The sequence below is a fragment of the Benincasa hispida genome, chromosome 5, assembly GCF_009727055.1.
Source record: "Benincasa hispida cultivar B227 chromosome 5, ASM972705v1, whole genome shotgun sequence".
Lineage (NCBI taxonomy): Eukaryota > Viridiplantae > Streptophyta > Magnoliopsida > Cucurbitales > Cucurbitaceae > Benincasa > Benincasa hispida.
In genome coordinates, this window is record NC_052353.1 from 27,946,404 (window position 1) to 27,963,092 (window position 16,689).

At 34.1% G+C, this 16,689-nt stretch overlaps 1 pseudogene; it reads right to left on the minus strand.

The window, feature by feature from the left end:
• Positions 1–14,816: 14,816 nt before the first annotated feature.
• Positions 14,817–15,634, minus strand: LOC120077551 (annotated as a pseudogene).
• Between the last annotated feature and the right edge of the window lie 1,055 nt (positions 15,635–16,689).

Genomic DNA, 16,689 nt, shown 5'->3' on the forward strand with positions numbered 1-16,689 from the left:
GGGACAAGGGAGTGAGACCAAGGGAGATAAGAAGGCAAGATGGGCTAGGGCTTGGAAGAATGTGGGTTTTCCGGGAAGGGGAAGCGTTTTTCGGAAGTGGGAGGGTAGGTTTTGGAGTGAGAAGTGAAGTAAATACAGAGAGTGAGAATGTTGAAAGCGAAGGGAAGGAAGAAGATCTCGAGAAAGAAAGAAGGAAATGAAAAAAACAGGGGGAAAATAGAAAGTTAGAGGAAAAAATGAAGCAGGTCTTTATTGTCGGTTTAAAACCGACATTAAAGGTACCCCTACAATGTCGGTTCAAAACCGACATTAAAGATCCATTTTTTTTTTAGAAAAAAAAAACAAAACCGACATTATACATCTGATTTCACTTTTTCCAACCGACATTAAAGCCAAAAATTCTTGTAGTGACAGAGGATTGTCCTCTATCTCCTAATACATCTAAAGGTTTGGACAATATAGATGACAATGCAAAATTTGAACAAAAAGATAAATATGATAGGCTTGCTTCCAAAGCATGTTTAGTGGAAAATGATAAAACCTAGATAATCGATTCAAGTTCTGCTAATCATGTCTGTACTTTCTCTCAGGAAACAAGTTCCTAGAGACAGTTAATAGAAGGAAAAACAATCTTTAAGGTAGGGACCAGAGAGGTTGTTTCAACTAAAGTAGTGGGAGATATGAAGTTATTTATCTGAAGAATGTTTATTACATTCTTTCTATGAAAAGGAATATAATATCTATCTCTTGTTTGCTAGAACAAAATTATAAAATTTCTTTCGATAATGATGAAGTGTTCATCAATACAAGAAGTAAACAAATTTGTTCTGCAAAATTAGAATAACTTGTATTTGTAAAAACCAACTGAGGTAAAGCCATTTTGAACATAGAGATGTTTAAAACGGTTGAAACTCATAAGAAAAGGAAAATTTCTCCAAATGTCTATCTTTGGAACTTGAGGATGGATCATATAAATCTCAATTGGATTGAGAGACTGGTTAAGAACGGTCATCTAAATAAGTTAGAAGATAGTTCATTACCATCTTGTGAATCCTATCTTGAGGGTAAAATGACCAAAATATCTTTTTCTAGAAAAGGTCTTAGAGCCAAAGAACCCTTAGAACTCGTACACTCAGGCTTGTGTGGTCCTCTAAATTTTAGAGCTAGAGGAGGGTATAAACATTTCATTAGCTTTATTGATGACTATTCTAGGTATGGGCATATTTACCTAATGCACCAAAAGTCTGAAACATTTGAAAGGTTCAAAGAGTATAAGGATGAGAATGAAAACCAATTAGGTAAAAAGATTAAAATAATTCACAACCCCTGGCACACGTCAACAAAATGGTGGTGAGTATATGGACTTAAAATTCCAGAACTATTTGATAGAACATGGAATCCAGTCTCAACTCATAGCCCCTGGCACATCTCAGCAAAACGATGTGGCAGAAAGGAGTAATAGAACTTTGTTGGACATGGTTCGTTCCATGATGAGTTATCCTCAGTTACCAAATTCTTTGCACTTGAAACTGCAATGTATATTTTAAACATAGTTCCTTCAAACAGTGTTTCTGAAACACCTTACGAGCTCTGGAGAGGACGTAAAGGAAATTTACGTCATTTCAGAGTTTGTGGTTGCCCAACACATGTGTTGGTGTAAAATCCTAAAAAGTTGGAACGCCATTAAAAAATATGCCTATTTGTAGGCTACCCAAAAGAGACAAAAGAGGGTATCTTTTACGATCATCAGGAAGACAAGGTGTTTGTATCGACAAATGCAACCTTCCTAGAGAAAGACCACACGAAGAATCATTAACCTCGCAGTAAGCTAGTAATAGAGGAAATGTCCAGAGAAACGACAAATGCATCAACAAAAGTTGTTGATAGAGCAGGTCCATCAACAAGAGTTGTTCATGAAATTGGTACTTCACATCCTTCTCAAAAGTTGAGAATGCATCGTCGTAGTGGGAGGATTATGCAATAGCCTGACCGATACATGGGTTCAACTGAAACTCAAGTCATCATACCAGATGATGGCTTAGAGGATCCATTGTCTTTTAAACAAGCAATGAATGATGTGGATAAAGACCAATGGATTAACGTCATTGACCTTGAAATGGAATCTATGTATTTCAATTCTTTCTGGGACCTTGTAGATCAACCTGAAAGGGTAAAACCCATCGGGTGCAAATGGATCTACAAGAGAAAACGAGACCGAGCTGGTAAGGTACTGACCTACAAAGCCAGACTTGTAGCAAAATGGTTTACCCAAAGAGAGGGGATAGACTATGAAGAACTTTCTCTTTGGTTGTCATGATAAAGTCAATTAGAATACTCTTATTCATAGCTACATTTTATGATTATAAAATATGGCAAAAGGATGTCATGACATCCTTTCTGAATGGTTATCTTGAAGAGAGTATCTATATGTCTCAACCAGAAGGGTTTATTGAACAAGCTCAAAAGTAAAAGGTTTGCAAACTTAATTGATCCATTTATGGATTGAAACAAGCAACTAGATCCTAAAATATGAGATTTGACGTTGCGATCAAATCTTATGGCTTTGAAAAAAATGTTGACGAACCTTGTGTTTATAAGAAAATCGTTAACAAAATTGTCGCTTTTCTGGTGTTATATGTTGATGATATTCTACTCATAGGGAATGAAGTAGAATTTCTAGCTGACGCTAAGAGATGGTTGGGTACGCAATTCCAAATGAAATATTTGGAAGAAGCACAGTATGTTCTTGGGATCCAAATAGTTCGGAATTGTAAGAACATAACATTAATATTGTCTCAAGCATCTTATATAGACAAGATGTTGTCTAGATATAAAATGCAAAATTCCAAGAAAGAAACATTGCCGTTCAAACATGGAATTCATATCTTTAAGGAACAAAGTCCTAAGACACCTTAAGAGGTTGAGGATATGAAACAAATTCCATATGATCAATAGTAGGGAGTTTAATGTATGTGATGTTGTGTACTCGTCCCAATATATGCGATGCTGTTGGAATAGTCAGCAGTTTTCAGTCAAATGCTAGATATGATCATTGGACTACCGTTAAGAACATTCTCAAGTATCTTGGAGAACGAGAAATTATATGCCCGTGTATAGTATTGAGGATTTGATCCTTACTGGATACACTAATTCTGACTTTCAAAACCGATATTGATTCTAAGAAATCAACTTCAGGGTCAGTATTCACTCGGAACGGAGGAGCTGTTGTGTGGAAAAGTATCAAGAAAAGTTGTATTGCTGACTCCACAATGGAAGCTGAGTATGTAACTGGAAGTGAAGCAGCAAAAGAAGCAGTATGGCTCAGAAAATTCCTAACTGATCTGGAAGTAGTTCCTAATATGCACATGCCTATTACTCTCTATTGTGACAACAGTGGAGCAGTTGCAAATTCAAAGGAACCTCGAAGCCATAAATAAGGAAAGCACATCGAGGGAAAGTACCATCTCATCATGGAGATTTTACAAAGAGGAGACATGATTGTCACACAGATAGCCTCACAAGACAACTTAACTGATCCATTTACAAGGGTCCTCTCGGTTAAAGTGTTCGAGGGCCACCTAGTATGACTAGGTCTACGATATTTTCATCACTAGGGCAAGTGGGAGAATTTATGGGTATTAATGTCCTAGTTTATTGTATTTATACTTTTTATTCTCTCAGTATAACTCAACATTGTATATATTTATATATATTGATCTACTAGAGTTTTAGTCTAAGTGGGAGTATTGTTGGGTTTTATGTCCTAAAACTTACAGTTTGTAAAAGATAAACATATTCTATAGTCAATAAATTATTGATTCTATTAAATTGCATGCTTAAAAGTCTAAATCCAATAAACTAAGATCCACAACTATTATATGAATACTCAAACTTTATGTAGAGACATAAAGATGGATCAAGTTTGAGTAAATAACTAAAATGATCTATAGTACATGATTAAGATTGGGTACCTTATTCTGTTAACACTATTGGATGCGGTCTACTCTATAGTTATTACAAGTTATAAAAATACTACAAACAAAGTGATCTAGATTCGTTCATGTATTGACATGAGGAGTAGGAACGTCCTATGCAATGAGTTTTCATAAGATCGGACAAAGAAATAAGTCACTCTTACTTTATAACATTTATTTACTGTATAAGACTGACTATTTCATTTAGATGACCTAGGTAACTCGATCTTAATACTGAGCTAACTATGAACTCTTGTTTATTTGGGATTATCCTTAGATTTGCATAGCTGAGGGTTGGATCAATAGTGCTAGCTCAATAAGCTCCCATTTCAGGGGTAAGATCGGGTAGATAGCTGAGGACATAGGGTGCAAGACGAAATTCATGCCTACCCGATTTAGAGATAGGAGAAATGTTGTTTTTTTATGTACTGAATCCAGGTCTTGGACAAGGGGCCTCACCCTCTCACTAGGCTAAGAAGGATCTGATTTAGTGACTCGATCACACACCAATTGTTCATTAAAGGATCAGTAACAACTTAAGGAATAAGACATAATCTGAGGGTAAAACAGATATTTGACCCAACCGTTATTACGAACAACCTGTGAAGGGACAACTTACTAATTATGGTTAAATCATGAGGACATAATATATCTATAGTGAGGGGAGTGCAACTATTGACTTTAGTGGAGTGACCCATTAGTTACCGAATGGGGATTAATTTGGTGTAAAAAGTTTAGGTAGTTAATTTCGGATTGTTGGAGCCCATGATTTGTAGGTCTGAGAGGTTCCCCTACTAGCTCGTAAATAAATTAGCTTTAGAGTAGCATGATAAGTTAATTTGAAACATTCAAATTAGAATTAAATGAAATTAGAGACTTAATTAATATTTAAATATGATTAAAATATTAAATTCATGAAGGTGGTATTTGTGTAAAATGAATTTAACATTAGTTATTAAACTAATTAAAATTAATTAAATTGTTTGATTAATTATTTTTTATTATTAATTTTATTAAAAACTAATTTGTGAAATTAATTTTGTAAAATTAATAATATTTTCAAATTAATATCAAATTGATTTTTGAAATCATTTTTTAAAATTGAAAAAGTTTGAAAACCACAAAATGGAATTATGGACTTTTTCGTTAACACCTTCAACTTGCTCTCACAACATCCATTAGTCTCTAACTTCATTGATCCAAGCATGAGCTGCATCTCATGTAACCATCTTCTTTGCATGAAAGTCATACAATAAATAGAGAAGATGGAAGTGGAATTGAGGCATGCATCTATTGAGTTTTTGCTGAAAAATTCGAATTGAAGAAGTTGTTCTTCAAGTGAGTGTTGTAGTGAATTCTTTTCCAAGTTCCTTTTATTTAAAGCTTATCTTGAGTCTCACAACTCAATCTAAAGCTCCAAGAGAATAGTGGGGAAGATCTTGAGGTGGTTCACAACGAGATTTGGATAGGAATTGGAGCTGAGAATCGAGATTCAAGAAGTTGTACAAAGGTATTGCTTGAAACCCTCTTATTATTGCATGAGCATGCTTTAATTATAGCCAAAATTAATGAATTAGAATGCTTATTGATCCTTGTTGCTTCTACTACATGTTGATATACTCCAACATGAAGAACATGTCAAACACATGGTGTGTGCAACCAAAAGTAAGGGCAAGGCGTTAGCCAAGGTAATTAGAGGTTAGTTGATCGCACGAGGGGGCAATGCGATGCCTATGTGTTGAAGCTGTGCGATGGCTAAGTCATTGTGAGGATAGGAAGGCCTCATGGATGCATGTGAGAAGGTTGGCCTAGGAGAGGATGTTGCATACGTTGGTTGTGTGGGCATTGCAAAAAGCATGCGACAGACTATGTATGAATGTTGAGTGAATGAAGGTATTCATTGGCAAATGAGAGAATGCGCCAAGGAAAAGCCATGCATGGGGAAGGAGAGAGCGGCCAAAGGAGGACTTGCGATGGACTTGAGGTTAGTGATGGCCAAGAAAGAGTCAAGCATTAGACAAGACCATACGTTCATGAGTGGCATGCGACCATAGGGATGAAGTATGTATTGACAAGGTGTGTCTTGGATAGCAAGGATAAATTGACAACTCGTCCGGACAAGTGGCTAACCAAGGGTGATTTGGTCTTAAACCAAGGTGAGGTGGATACATGAGAGGACATGCAAAGTTGGGGCTTCTCATTGGCTAAGGGAGAGGAAGCCACTTCAGGGCAGAGGTGGCAAGGAGAAGGTGTTGGCAGCATAGGAGGAAGGCATCTAGACATGCAAGGAAGGAGAAGGTGTTGAGCGTTGGGCAAATATGGATGCCTATAAATAGGGGAACTTAGGGGCTGAAGCTTTCACAATTCACTCGTGCAAATTTAGTGAAATTAGTGTGAGTGTGTTCAAAAGGGAGTGAAGTGAGACACTCTGGGCTACCATTTGAGTTGGAGTTCTGAGGAAAGAGGAATTGGCGTTAGAAAAATGAAGGTCCAGCTGATCGCGTAAGCTAGGCGTGCCCAACAGCCCCATCGTCCAGCCCTGCTTGTGCATCATCGCCAGCGCATAGATGCTCCACGCTAGGCGTGCGTGGACACCCAATGCACGCTCGACCGCATGGCTGACACCCTAGTGCACACTTGCGCGCATTCCACTGCCAGACCTGCACGCGCGATCGCCGGAGCGCACGTCAAACCTAGGGTGACGCCCAACCTGTGTCTCTGCCCACCCTGTGCAACACCTGAAGTCCAACAATGCCCAACTACGCACGTCAACACCCTTTGGTAACCCAGTGCCCATCAACCCACCTAATAACCTCTAAAGGCTATTTTGTTGAAAAGTTAGGCATATTTTGGTATTTTTAAAGGGGATAAGCTGGTTATTTTATCTTTAAATTATTTTTTTATTGAAATAGAATTACTGGAGAATTTTTGGACTAATTTGGGATTTCTTCAAAAGAAGAGAAATTAAAGGAAACCGGGAACAGGAGCTGTGCTAGGAAAATTCATGAAGGATGAATAGGAAGACTGTGAGTGGTTTTTATTATTTTGTTACATTGAATTATATATATATGTTATTTTTTGAAATTGGCATGACTGAGAAGTGTGTTTTTTGAATTTTATTGGTTGATTTAATTCATGATATTTTGCTTGTTGTGACTTGCATTGAAAACTGGGATTGTACCTTGGGAAATTCTTAGCGTGCCTACAACACATCTTGGTGGGATAATGTCAACATGTGAAAATTCAGCGAGCTATAAGGGTACTGGAATTATTTTCACATTATTCATGTCGATAATTCACGGGAATACCCGAGGAGATACATGATCATGCTAGGTTTATCTAGATACCAGGCTGGAAGGGTTGCATTGTTGTTGTGATGAATATCTGAAAATTGTTTTCCCACAAATATGTTCTTTAAATTAAACTTGTTTTCATTTTTGAAAGGTACCATTCATTGGGCTTTTTAGCTCACGTTTTCCAATGTTTTACTTTTCCTTCCAGGTAGCGGGAAGTGGAACAGTCTAGAAAAAGCCACAAAGGTCTGCAACTGCTATTCTTTCACAGTGCGAGACTCCAATTGTGTTATCTTTGAAAGTCATTAGGATTATCAAAGCTAATATTATCTAATAATACAAACTTTCTAACTATTTATAAAAATTAATTAAGTTCTCATTTATTAACTATTTGTGGAATGGTATGAAGTTGGTATCACGAGGGTGCTATCACCTGTCTTCATGTCTCTTTCCAAGTCTGGGAGACAAGGCTCGGGAGGGGATGTTACAACAAGTGCACCAGGTTCCCTCGTTAGCTCACTAGAAGATATTTAAGTGGGATAATTTGAATTGTTCAAATTAATTTGAGGAAACTATATATCAATGTGATTAATATATAATTAATTATGAATATGATATATAATTAAATTGGAAAATAATATTTGAATAAGATTCAAAATTAATTAATTTAGGTGAATTGGATTCACAAACAATTAATTAATAGAGAAGTTTTACACATATACATAGGATGTATATGATAATTAAATATATATAGTAAATTTGGTTTAATGTATAAATAATTATTTAATTATTTTACAAATTAAAATTAAATAAGTATTATTTAATTGGACTAATGAATTAAATCAGTGTTATTTAATTAAATTGACTTATTAATTAAATAAGTGTTATTTAATTGAACTAATTAATTAAATAAGTGTTATTTAATTAATTATAGAAAAGAAAAATATTAGGAAAATGATTCGGCCCTAGGATGTAGAAGATCATAACATGAGTAATTCGACAGATTTGGATTCCTATATATCCACTCATGTGGTTATCCATATAAAGACCTCTCTATGGCCGTTTGGGAAGACACGCACAACACAATACACAATACCATAGTGTTATTGTGCAGAACTTTTTTTTCCTAAGCCATAAAGAAAATCCTCTCTATTCTCCAAAAACCCTTTTCTCCTCTCCCTCTCCCTCTCCCTCTTCCTCTCCCTCTCCCAATACTTGGATACCACCTATCCCTTTATTAGAATCCCAGAGAATAACGATATTACTCTTATGATAGTGCTCGAGATTGTTCAAGAAATTGTTTGTGATCAAGATCGTTAGTGATTCGTTCATTCGAAATAGGAGAGGTTGTTCGTGACACTTCGGAATCTACAAAAGTAAGAATTGTTTTAATATTTTTCCTAATGCATGCTAATTTTCATGTTTATATATTCTATTTTGTTTAATGATTTTATTTAATGTAAATTCGATTTGCGGGACGCAAGGCATTTTAACAAAACACTTCTGCTACGGGATTCAATCCATTCAAACGAAAGCTGACAATTTCGATCATGACTGTGATGTAGGAGAAATGTCACGATTGAGATATAGGAGAAATAAATCGATGTGTGAGGGCAAAACAGGCTGTTCTTTTAAAATTTGGGGTACAATAGTTAGTGAAAATTTCTCCAATTATACACTCATTTAATATAGTATTAATAGTTGGCATCATGCCATTTTCTTCCTCCTTAACAGTCAAAGCATAGCCATTCTTAGAATCATCAATCACTACATTTATAGATTCCATAACACTACATGTTCAAATATTGTAAACTTGATAGATTCTGATATTCACAGAGTATCGCACAAATATACCTTCATCAGATTTAGAATCTCACTTCTTTTAAGTCTCCATATCCACCATAAAGTAGAAGAGACTGCCAAATATATAAAAGTATTTGATATTTGGTTTCTTTTGTCACCAAATTTCGTAATTTGTGTAGGACGTACAAGGACGTAAAGCAACCCTTTTTGTCAATATGACAAGTTGTATTAAGGGCCTCAGCCCAAAAGTGATATGGCAACTTTTTTTTCTGTAAAGCATTGCACGAGCCATTTTTTTTTAGAGTTCAATTTTATGGTTCCACCACACAATTTTGTTGAGGAGTTATAGAGGCAGAGAATTAATGATGAATACCTTTCGAATTGCAAAAAATTGAAAATTGAGCATTATTAAATTCTCACCTATGATTGCTAAGGATTTGGTTGATATGAAGGTTTTTCTCTTTCTGAAGAATTAAGCATAAGATTTCTAAACAATTAAAGGCATCAGACTTTTCCTTGAGAAGCGCAAACATGTACCTTGAAAAGTCATCAACACACACAAGAACATATCATTTCCCACCGTGATGTGCAACTTGCATGGGCTTCATAAGATGTATATGAATAAGTTGCAATGTACGATTTATTTTAGTATGTGATACCTATTTACGTGAAACTTTAATTTCTTTACCTACATGAAATCCCCCTAGATGAGTCAATTATCCATATGCAGGAAGGGAAGATCGACAATGGCATTCTGCGAAACTGCCTTCTGAATAGATTTAATATTAACATGGCCAAGTCATCTATGCCATAAAACATTCTCATCTCAAATAGAGAGATTGCAAACCTGTCTAGATACATTGGGACAACACAAATAACAATTATCAAATGAGCGTGTATCTATATGAAAAGAGTTTGGTCATTATCTGGAACAACACACTTATCCTTAGTAAAATTGATATTGAGACCTTAATCAGAAAGCTGACTTATGCTAGTGAGATATTCAGTAAGTTCTTCAACTAGCAAAAGTAGAATGGGGTATTGAAGTTTCCTTTCCTAATAATCTTTCAATTGCACCATCACTAAAAGTGACTCGCCCGAAATTGATAGTCTTCAACTCTGAAATATATTTCTTCTTGTCAGTCATATGTTGTGAGCTCCCATTACCAAAGAACCAATCTCTTCTAGCGATGATCTAATAGATGTGAAAACAACAATGCACCTGTTGGAGTTACCTTTGACATGCCACTCTTGTTTTGTTCTATATCAGCTTGAATTGGTAGGGTTGTGTTTCTGAGTTATTGAGGATCTATTCTAGTTGTAATAGTACCCATGTAGACAAAAATAGATAGGATTTATGTGGCCCATTTTTCCTCAGTAGTGACAAATTCAGTTCATCTTGTATGATCTATTTATTTTCTGAGCAGAGTGATCGATAGTGGATATTAAACGATTGCTAGGAACATTTTTGCCTTCTAATAAACTCTATCTTTTGTTTGTTGTCGTAAGAGACTCTCCTGTCAACTTTGTACCCTAGACCAAAGTGTCCTAAACTAGATATGTCACCAGAATACTTACCTTTTGTTAGAATCATATCAAGCTTCTCAGATCATGGTTAAGCATTCTAACTGATTTGCACATTGACTCCCTTTCTGCCCACACTTGATTTCGTTCACGATTCAAATCAACAATGGTAGGCATGAGTCTATGGTTATCAATTAGAAGGGATTCAATCAAGTCCTTTTAAGTAACAAAAGCTTTTGTATCCTCTTGCTACTTTTGATGTAACATAGGATAAGAAATATCACATCTCAGATCAAATTTTGTTATTTTCACTGCTTTCGAACACATCAAGCTTAGGATTTTCATATGAAGAAGTGCCAAACGTTATACAATTGATAAGAGCTTTAACATCCTCCTTAGATTCATAACTTTCTCCAAAATTATCATCAGATTGACTCAAGACATAGCTTTTATCTTGACTTTTTAGAAAATTTGGACACTCGAATTGGAATTGTCCGTATCTATCACATTCCTTACATTGAAAAGATTTTTCCTTGCCTGGGCGAACACCAAACCAAATTTTGTCAGCATCCTTTTGAAATTTTGTGATTTGTACTGTTTATAGATGTTACGCCACTTGTCCTACTACTTCGAGGAACATAATTTCTATATCTTTTCTCAAATTGGTTCATCACTCTGTTAATTAAATTTTTTGGATAACAATGATATTAAGTCAGCAAGAAAATTTTCTGATGCTCCATTATTTTATTCGTTCAGAATGTCAACTGTAGAGTGAGAGTTATGCACATGTCCTTCTTACCTTGTTTGTTCTCAAAAGACATTTCAAATGTCAATAAAGACCTAAACAACTCATCAACTTCCATGTTTGAGATATCCTGAGTCTCTTCAACAACAGTAACTTTCATGTCAAACTTTTTGGACAAGGATCGAAGTACTTTTCTAACCAGTTTCACTTCAGAGATCTTTTATCTCAGAGTATAAGGTTTATTTGCAAGATCTAGCAAATGAACATTGAAATCAGCAACAATTTTTTCTTCAATCATTCTTAAGTTTTCAAACATTGAAGTTAGAAGTTGAAGCCTTGACATCTTGTCTTTCGAAGTTCCTTCATTAGCCATAGACAAAAGGTCTCATGCTTCTTTGGTAAAAACGCAAGTATTAATTAATTGAAATATGTCTTTGTCAATGCCATTAAAGATGACACTAAGAGCATGTGATTTCCAAGAGAAGTTTCATCATTTGCCTCAGTCATCCACTCAATTTCGGGTTTTAGAACCTCCTTACTATCATCAATAGTTTGGGGATGAGACAGACACAACACATTTTCCTATCTTGTAGTTAATGTACTTCAGGAAGGCTTTCATTCGAGCGTTGTAATAAGAGTAGTTGGCGTCATCTAAAGGTGACTCGATATGATATCAATTGAAATACAGGTTATGTACCATAAAGTATAATGATGTCTCACACAATGCATCAACTTTTGCAAGAAGAAGCAGAAAATGAAATAGATAAACTCTAAAAGATATAACACAGGGGTTGGTAACCTAATTCAATGTTATACCACTTGCATTAGGAAGTAGTGTGCCCAGAAAATATACTTTATCTAATATAAAGTGATGCATGAATAACTTCACTTAGGCCCGGAATCACCTGCATCTGTAAATAGACGATAAATATAGTGATGCATGAATAACTCAACTTGATGAATGATCACTTAGGCTCCTCTTAAATGTGAGATCTCCTCTCAAGTAAACTTGGGTTCCTCGTAAGTATTTGTATATAAGTGAACAATTACTTAAGCTCCAACTAGGTATGAGACTCCCTCTCAATTATAATGTTTGCTCCTTCTAGTGAAGACCACTTCACTTGATGAACTTACGCTCCACCTATGTTTGAGAAGCTCTTCTTAAGTAATGATATCTTAGGCTTCCCCTAAGAACAAGCCAACATTCTCATGAAGCATGCTTCAACGTCGATCTAGAATACAATCTCAAGATCTTCAAGAATTATGAATTACAATCACGGAGATTAGCATACAACCACAATGTTCAACCACCAACTTACAAGGGGAAAGGCTTCAATAAAAATACTCAAAAGTGACAACCCTAGAAAGAGAACAACATTCTCTTAAATAGGTACAATAAAAAAGGAAAATATCCAAAAGAGATAAAACAATAGGATATTCCAAATAAAGAAAAAAAATAATATGTAGGATCAACATTTTGAGTGACATTCTACGAGACAATTTCTGAGATATCCAACAAGACAACTCTTAAACAAATATAGCTAATTTCAAATCTATAAGAGCTTTGGTGTACTAATTTTTTTTTTTATGTTGTATTTTATGAACTTTTCTTCTGTGTATCTGTATCGGTTGTCACGTGATCTTATCTACTAAAAAACTGAATAAAATACATAAATTTTTAGAAATATGATGGTCTATTGAAATCTATTGGGTTCTTGAAAAAGCTATCATACATTAGATGTAGTTTTTATTTTATTTATTGTTTTTGTTTTTGAAAATTTAAAATATTGATTTCTGAAAAAACTAAAACAGAAATAATGGTTAAAAAAAACAAAACAAAACAGGGTGGAAAATATTTAAGATCCAATTGCATTCATATAAGACTTCAAATAATTAACTAATAGAAATTTAATATGCTAATAAATCAATACATAAACAATTAAATAATGTCCATCCACAGGAAATCTACTTTTAACTTACCAAATACTATTTAAATAACAAAACTTGCTTGAACTATTACACAAACGTTAAAATTGAAATAAACTGGGAAAGAAATATCATTTTGGTCCTAAAATTTTGGGTCTAATTTATATTTGTTTTTTTGTTGCAATTTGATTCTTATGTTTGATGATTTACATTTTTACTCTCTATTTTACACAAATACTCATTTTTCAACCATTAATGTTAATATCTATTAATTAATCCAAAATAATTATGAAGTGAAATCTTAATTAATTATACTTATTTTAATTCTTCTAAATTAATTAATAAACATTAATATAGAAAATGGAAAGTGAAAATTGATTTCAAAAGTGTAGATCTTGAAACTTGGCAACAAAATTAAAACAAAACTGAAATCTCAAAAGAAAAAAAGTAACATTTTGAAACATAAAGACTAAATTGGTTACGATTTAGGCATCGTTTGGTAATCATTTAGGCTTTTTTTTTTTTTTTTGGTAAAATTAAACTTATAGACACTATTCCACCTCCAAATGTCTTCCTTTATTATGCACTTTTTACCACTAGTTTCAAAAATCAAGCTAAATTTTGAAAACAAAAAAGTAGCTTGAAGATCTCGTTTAGTAACAATTTTATATGTGATTTTTGGTGTTTGAAAATTAAGCCCATAATTTGCATCTTTTTGAAATATAATGGTTGAATTCTTAGTCAAATTAGAAAGAAAACAAAAACAAAAAAAAAATGTTTAAAAGCTACTTTTTTTAGTTTTCAAATTTGGACTTTGTTTTTTAAATTATTGGTAAGACGTAGATAACAAAAAAAAAAAAAAAATTGAGGTTGAAGTAGTATCTGTAGACTTAATTTTCAAAAACAAAAATTAAAAACAAAATGGTTAATTTCCAAATGAGGCCTAAAACACTTATTTTTGTTTTTGAAATTTGGTTAAGAGCTTAACTATTGCATTTAAGAAAGATGTAAATCGTTGTAAGGAATGAGGAGGAAATAGACTTCATTTTAAAAAATGAAAAACGAAAAATGAAATGGTTATCAAATGAGAACTTAGTTTTTGGTTTTTTGTTTTTGAAAATTAAGGCTACACACACTACTTCCATCTCCAACTTTCTTAAAATAAGCTTAATATTTAAAATCAAAAAATAATAAAAAAAATGTTTACATAACGGGACCTTAAAAGTGTAACATCATTAAACTTAAGGACCAATGGAATTATTATATTTTATTAAGAAAAAGATGATCGTTAGAAACATAGTAGATTATATTAGTGTATGCACGTTGTGCGTTTGGAAGAAGAGAAGTTATGTAAAGAAGCAAGGTGTGAGACATGGAATGTATAGGAGGAAAAGTATACATAATTAATTTCATGTAACATCATCAATAAGATGCATTTTATTCATTAGCTAAGCTTGAACAATATTCATGAATTTGCTGATTATTTTATCGAAATGATAATAAAAATTATTTTAGAAATATATATAGTTGTTATGGTGTGTGAGTATGTGGTCATGGGCAGAAGGTAACATCATAGCTAGTTGTACTGCTGCATGTGAAAGTGTTGTTTTCGTCGTCATAAGCATAGCTGTATGCCTGGGGGCATTCTTCCTCGAAGATCTTAGCAGAGATGCCAGGTTGACATATTTTTGGGTCATTAAATTCAACTATGCAACAATCCTCTGGTGGTTATATGCGAGACACGAACTTTTACAGCCAATAACCCCATTTTTTCCTTGGACAATCAAATCTGATGGACACACCATATTCACATCTGAAGAACACTTTGGCAATACACATTGCCCTGTTCCACCATTTGGAGTTATGGAAGCAAGTAAGTTGAAGCCGTCAACAAGGCTGATATTGTAGAAATCTGTGCCTCCATTTTGAGCTAATGTGAATTCAGTTAACGTAGCTGGTGGAATTACTCCAGCGCCATTGCAAAATACAGAGCCAGTGGCACAATCTCCAGTTTCACAAGAAAACGTCGAAGAGTCATCTATGGTGCAACTTGTTTGAGCCCAAACTCCACCTGTCCATGGTGTAGGAACATTTATAGTCTCATTCGCTCCAGAAGCTAATCCAAATTCAGTGGCAGATAATTGGCTTTGTCTGCTACCACTAGTTAATATTGTAGACCATATGGTATATCTACAATTATTTTTAACTACAATTGTAGCGGTATAGCCTATTTAACAAAATTGTCAATTATCAAATACAAGACGTAAAAAAAAAACATTAAAACACACACAAAAAGGTACTATTGTGTAAATCTTACTCGAGGACAATAGGAAAGCAAATGTGAAGAGGGTTGCTTGGATGAATGCCATTTAATTAATTTCAAGATTTTTCTTCTATTGTTAATAATCAATATTGTGAGTTATGTTGAAAATCACATGTGTTGCCTCCCTACTTATACTTGTTGGAAAAATAGCAAAAATTCATGAGTTTGGCTAAGCCAATTTCTATGGGGCTGCCAGTTTAGTTTATTTACAATATAACCCAAATAAATATTTAAAATTCTTCATTTGTCATTTTCTAAGTTGACCATGGCATTTAATTGACATATATAAAAAATATAAATTCATAATAGGTGCCCAAGTTGTAATTTAATTTGTATAATATAATCTTAATTTCTTTCTTATGCCCAACTTGAAATCTCGCTTAAATTCAAATGGTAATCTCGCTGGATTATTTTTAGTAGCGTTGCAACGCTCAGGCAGTGTCGCAACGTTACCTGTTGTATATCTCATTATCGCTGGTTTTGAATAGGAATCTCATTTGAACTTTGAGCAGAATTGCAACGCTCAAGGGCAGCGTTGCAATGCTACCTGGGCAAAAAGCACATGATCTGGAAACTGCAACTCGGTCTTCACATGTTTCTTCAATTACGTCTTAATTTTAACTCTAATGACTCCAGATAAATTAAAGACTCTTGAGCACACATATAAGCTCATCAAACAAAAGCCAATTACAAATTTAATGAAGGAATCAAAGAGAAACTAAATGCCAAAACTCATAAAAAAATATCAGTGTACGATTTTCATATATCTCGTGGAAAAACACCCACCAAGCCAAAATTAAACCAAATTGAAAGCTTAAATGATGCTCTGATACCAATTATTGGAGTATATCAGCATGCAGCATTAGCAATAAGTATTTTAATTCATTAATTTTGGCTATAACTAAAGCATGCTCATACAATAATAGGCGGGTTTCAAGCAATACCTTTGTATACTTATTGAATCTGGATTCTCAGCTGCAATTCCTCTCCAAATCTTGTTATGAACCACCTCAAGATCTTCCCCTCTATTCTCTTGGAGCTTTAGATTGAGTTGTGGGACTCAAGATAAGTTTTGAATGAAAGGAACTTGGAGAAGAACTC